The sequence below is a fragment of the Mastomys coucha genome, chromosome X (genome assembly GCF_008632895.1).
Source record: "Mastomys coucha isolate ucsf_1 chromosome X, UCSF_Mcou_1, whole genome shotgun sequence".
In the NCBI taxonomy this organism is placed as follows: domain Eukaryota; kingdom Metazoa; phylum Chordata; class Mammalia; order Rodentia; family Muridae; genus Mastomys; species Mastomys coucha.
Genome location: NC_045030.1, coordinates 1433504 through 1438969, shown reverse-complemented (window position 1 = coordinate 1438969; position 5466 = coordinate 1433504). Strand labels below are relative to the sequence as shown.

General features: G+C 35.7%; 1 protein-coding gene and 1 non-coding gene across 2 annotated transcripts in view; both read left to right on the top strand.

Moving 5' to 3' along the window:
* Positions 1–5466, top strand: part of Ccnb3 (cyclin B3) — a 58885-nt gene that overhangs the window by 1838 nt on the left and 51581 nt on the right. The window lies entirely within an intron of this gene.
* On the top strand, positions 5052–5170 carry LOC116096429. Its single transcript, XR_004121003.1, has one exon. It is a non-coding gene; the product is annotated as a 5S ribosomal RNA (ribosomal RNA).

The following is a 5466-nucleotide window of genomic DNA, read 5'->3' as shown; positions in this document are numbered from 1 at the left end:
TTGATAGGTATAATATTAATGTTAACACATGGACAGCAGTAATTGGACCCATTTAATAATAAAAATTAAGTGCAGGATGTGTAACTGGGAGGAATATGGGGTAGAGGGGTTCTAGGGAGAATTGGATGGAGGTAAATATGGGCAGATATGGAGGTAGATATGGGTAGATTTAGTAAACATTGTAGAAATGTATTGAATCTTTTAAAAATAAAAATATTTTAGAAACTGTTCACTCAAATTGTTTCATATTGGCTATGCTATGGATATTTGCAATTCCTGAGGAATTGCTGTATTTTGTTTAACTTGACAAGCTTGTTTGAATATTAATATTTACTGATTACTTTTAGTGGCAGTAGGACCTTTAGTGATGGTCCTATCTTATGGTCCTGTTTGATATCTTAAACAGTTTTATTGAAATATAGCTGAAATGTAAGACCTGCAAATATTTAAATATATACACATATATGTATATATTTAGTCATATGTAAATATCTACAATAACATCACTACAATTGAAGTAGTTCTTTTATTTCTGGTATTTTTTTCTCTTCCTTTGTCTCTCTCTGTTTCTTCAACCATTTTTTATTTTTTGAGACAGGCTCAAAAAATTATTTTTTGTAGCTCAGGGTGGCTTTGAACTAACTATCTTGCCTTAACCTCCTGCATGAAGGCTGAGATTATAAGTGTATGCCACCACACCCTGGGTCACTAACATCTACTTTCTTTTTTTTTATTAGATATTTTCTTTATTTACATGTCATATGATTTTTCTTAAATTTGGATTCTAGTCACTATTGCGTGGAATATCTCTATAACTTATTTCTACCAAGATTTGTTTTAAGTGTGAGTGTATATTATATGTGTATGTGTAGTATGTATGCAATATGTATCTTTTTAGCCTCCCTCTTGTATCCTTTTTATATTGTTCTCTCTTTTCCTTGTCTGTCTTGCTAGAGCTTGTCAAGTGTTTCATCTCTTAAAGGTACCACCTTTTGTTTTATATTTTCACTAATATTTTCTCCCTTTTCATTGTCAGATGACTTGGAACTGGAGTCACAGGTAGTTGTGAGTTGCCATGTGATTGTGTGCTAGGAACTGAACCCAGGTCCACTGCAAGAGTAGTAAGCACTCTTAACCACCAAGTTATCTTTCTAGCTCCTCTGCTTTTTTTTTCACTCTTTCCATTGTTTTTCTTCTTGCTGTTCCAGTACTTCCTCTATTGGCTTTTTACAAAATGTTTATTTATTTGCTTATTTGTTTTGTTATCTTGTGACCATCCTGTTTGTGGATTATTGGTAACAGATTCTCTTGATTTCCCATAATCTGAGAAACACTTGATTTTTACCCCTTCACCCCTAAAGTATACTGTCACTTCAATATATTTCTGAATTGGCAGGTCTATACATTTAGTTCTTGGAAAATATTGTGTTATTCCTTCTAGCATCCTGGTTCCTGATGAGCAATCCATTGCCATTTACAGATTTTGTTGCCCATTTGAAAGGTGATAATCCTTTGCAGCTATTGAGAAGATTCTTGTTGTTTAAATGTTTTTCCCTAAGTTATAAAAATGTTCTTTCACTTTAATCTACAGTTCAATTTTAATATAGTTTACTATGGTTCATTTTAATCTATAGTTCATTTTCACATTTAAATCATGGACCCTTCTGGAATATAATTTCATCTGAGATAGATAGCTTTTTCTACTGGGCTTTAATGTTGAGTAAAGGGAGGAAAAGAAAGGGCAGTTCACATTTAGTGCCTGGAGGTGGTACATTGGAAAATGATGGAGTTAAGGGCTAGCACCTCTTTCCTCTGTGTTGTTTTTGATTCCTACCCTGAGAGAAGGTTAAATGAACTTGAGGCATGAAGACTAAGGGGGAAATAACATTTTAAGCTTTAGAAAGAGCCAATCATGTTGGTACATGCCCATACTCCCAGCACTTAGAAAATGAGGCATGACAATCTTGAAGTTGAAGCTATATAGTGAAATCCTATGTACCTTTGTGTTTTGTTTTATTATGAGCTGGAAAGCAATCGGTAAACCTAAATTACTTCTTTTGTGATTTATATATTGCTTTTGATTGGTGGGCCCTTTCTTCTTTTGACTAAAGCACATTGCCTCATTAATTTTTAATCCTTATGGGACATAGTTATTATGCACAGTGATGATGCTTGCAGGAGGTGATATGGATGGTTGATTATAAAAAGAGGCCTGGGATGTGGTTTTGTGGTAGAGTACTTGCTGTATGTATGTAAAGTCATAGATTTATCCCTGGCATCTCTGTTTTCTCTTTGCCTCCTCAGAGGGTTAGGCAGATTATAAATCCTGTAATTTTTTTGTTGATTCCTTCTATATATTTTCTAGTTTTGGGAACAAAGCCTGTGCTCTTTAATTTGCTGAACAACTGAATTAATATATAAATGAAATAAATGAGAATGTCTGTATTATAAAATTGCTGTGCCTCAGTGTAGCTTTGTGATATTGGCGGTTAATGAGCTGCATTTTATCATCTTTAAAATGGGAATAATAAAAGTTCCTATCTTTTTGGCCAGTATTTAGAGCAATAAAAATTTTATAATAGCATAGAGCTGTGGCTGAATTAATCTTAATTTCTATTAGCTTTCTGCACTTCAGGGTCTGTTCACAAAATAGGGGGTAAACTTTATGTCCTGTGGCCATTTGTAAAGCCTTAAGGACTTAATACTGGACTCTATAATTGTTTTGATTGACGTGACATGACATTATTCAGTATTTCTCCCCCACCTATCCTCCAGGATGATTAAAGAGTGTCTTTATAGAGACACATTACTCCCCAAGCCTAGCCCAACTCAAAACTACAACTCAATGACAGGTTCATTAGCTCAGGAGTCCAGTTTAAAAATATCCATTCCCTTTTGTTTTCATGGGATCATAGTAGCTAGCTATACTGATTGACGCCCTGCTACCAATCATCATTGTGTTCTCTCCTGGAGCAAACTCTAGTGGGCCCTGTTAAGAGAAAGCCCAGGATTTGTTGAGACAGTCTGGGTCAGTAAGGTCACCTATCTTTGTTCTTTTTCCTGGACTTTCTTGTTCTTTCCTTAATCTCAGTGTAAGATAGACACCTTTGGTTTGTAATGTTAGCTCAAGTGTCTGGCACTATCACCTGCTAGTTAGTCCCTGGTTACTTCTGCTTCTTTTCACACCCTGTCTTCTTTTGTTGGATGCGCAGGGTTTCTGTAAGAAAACATTGGTCTCCTTTTGTCAGCTAAAACTCCTTGGAGTGAACCCTGCACAAAGGTGGGCAGAGAGTGATTACCAGGAGATGAGATAGAGAAGCTAATGAGAGTCGGTTTCTGCTTTCAGATGGGTGATCCAGTACACATGGCCACAGAGTACTTTTACAAAAGGTCTTCCACAGTGAAAGTGTACACAATTGGTTTCTTGTACAAGTGCTATGAGATCTGCTGTATTTCTAAGACAGAGTGCTACTTCAAAATGTCTTTTGAACTACAGATTAAAGGGTAGGAATTTGTCTTCTCTCATTATGCCTTTTATTTCTGCTGACTCTTCTTCTGCCTCTTCAACTCTGGTTTTCCTAGGGATGTCTTCTTCTAAGATTTACTTAGAGACTTTGAAGGTGTAGCAGTCCAAGGGACTGCAAAACAGGGCCTCTTAAACTTTAAAATGCATACATATCACTTAGAGATGTTGTATGATTTCATGGTGGGTGTTTGGAAAAGCTCCCAGGTGTTGGTAATGCTGCATGTCACTGATCATTCTTAGAATATGGAGGCAGCTGTGGTCTTGTTGCCTTGTTTTATTAGTTGGAAAATTAAGGTTTAGATTGCCCAGTGTCATCAAAATAACTTCTGACAGAGTCAGACTTAAACACTAAGCATTTATTTACCCCAGTGCTGTTTTCACTGACACAGGGCTGAGACTTCTTTCCAGTGTTCTGTGCACAACTATCTTTGATATAAAATGACGTTATTACTCGTCCCTCTATAGTCTGTTTTGATCAGATTTTCACTCTGCTACCCTGGTGTGGTTAGGATGCACAGTAGAGAGAGCCCCACAAATATAAGCATAAAATTAGGGAGACAGAAAATCAGGAAAGAGGAAAGAATTCTGGTTTGTTTGTTTGTTTGTTTGTTTTGGTTTTTTGGTTTTTTGGTTTTTCTGATTTCCTTTCTGTAAGAAAAGTTTGAGGTTTTGTAGGTGGTAGAAATCAAGTGTGCCCTTTCATGGTTTTTATTTTATTTTATTTTGTGTTCCACACATGTACATACACAGAGAGAGGGTGGAGAGGGAGGAAAGGAGGGATAGAGAGGGAGAGGGAGGGAGAGAGGGGAAGGAGAGGGAGAGAGAGAGACAGAGATCCAAGTGCCTTCCTTAATTGATCTGCACTTTATTTTTTTGAAACAAGGTATCTCATTGAACTTGGAACTCACAGACTGTTTACACTGGATGGCCAAGGAGTATGAGTGATCCATCTGTCTCCACCTTCTCTTCTAGTATTCCCTCTTCTAATTCTGGGGTATTAGGCATGCACTGTTTTATTTCCATGTTAGACTTTGGTATGGTTTTTTTAAACTTTTTTTTAACTTTTATTACATTATGATGAGAAAAGTTACATGATTTCAATTTATCTGCATTTGTTAACATTTAAAAACATATTTTAAGTAAATAGAATTAAATCACGTTCTTGTTTCCCTTTTGTACCCCAACTCCTCCCAGAGACCCCTCTTCAATACCTATATTATCTTTTTTTGTCATATTCCTTAAAATTTATAAAATATTATAACAATAAAACTTAGTAATATAAAAGTTGTTTGATATAAAACAACAGTCAATTTAATCTAATCTTATGTAGATTCTTGTCTACAGCAATACTGAAAATACATATTTTTCTCAATATAAATTTTAAACAACTCCAAACATTTTAACTGTGTATTTCAAAATAATATATCACTACTAGTATTTTCTTAAATGAACATAAATATATAAAGTCTTTTTGTTTGTTTGTTTGTTTGTTTTGTATTTAGTAGAGTTTAAAATCTTGGCTCTTGTCTATGGCCATACCACCCTGAATGCGCCTGATCTCGTCTGATCTCAAAAGCTAAGCAGGGTCGGGCCTGGTTAGTACTTGGATGGGAGACAGCTTGGGAATACTGGGTGCTGTAGGTTTTAAAACAAATCTTGGCTCTTTCTGGGGTACAAGCCCAAAATAAGAACAATTTTTAGACATTGGGTTTCATTGTAATAAGGCTGTACTTCAATGACCCTCACATGACCAAAGGATTTTACCTCCATCATAGCTAAGCTGAGAGTTGACAGTTCTGCTGGGCCAAGGAATGAATTGTAGCCACGATTTTTGGATACAGACTTCCTGCAATGGTTAAAACTTTTTGGCTTGAGTGATTGTCATCATTCTCAGCCTACAGAGAACAGGTTACATTCATTTAAGAAATGGTGTGTGTATT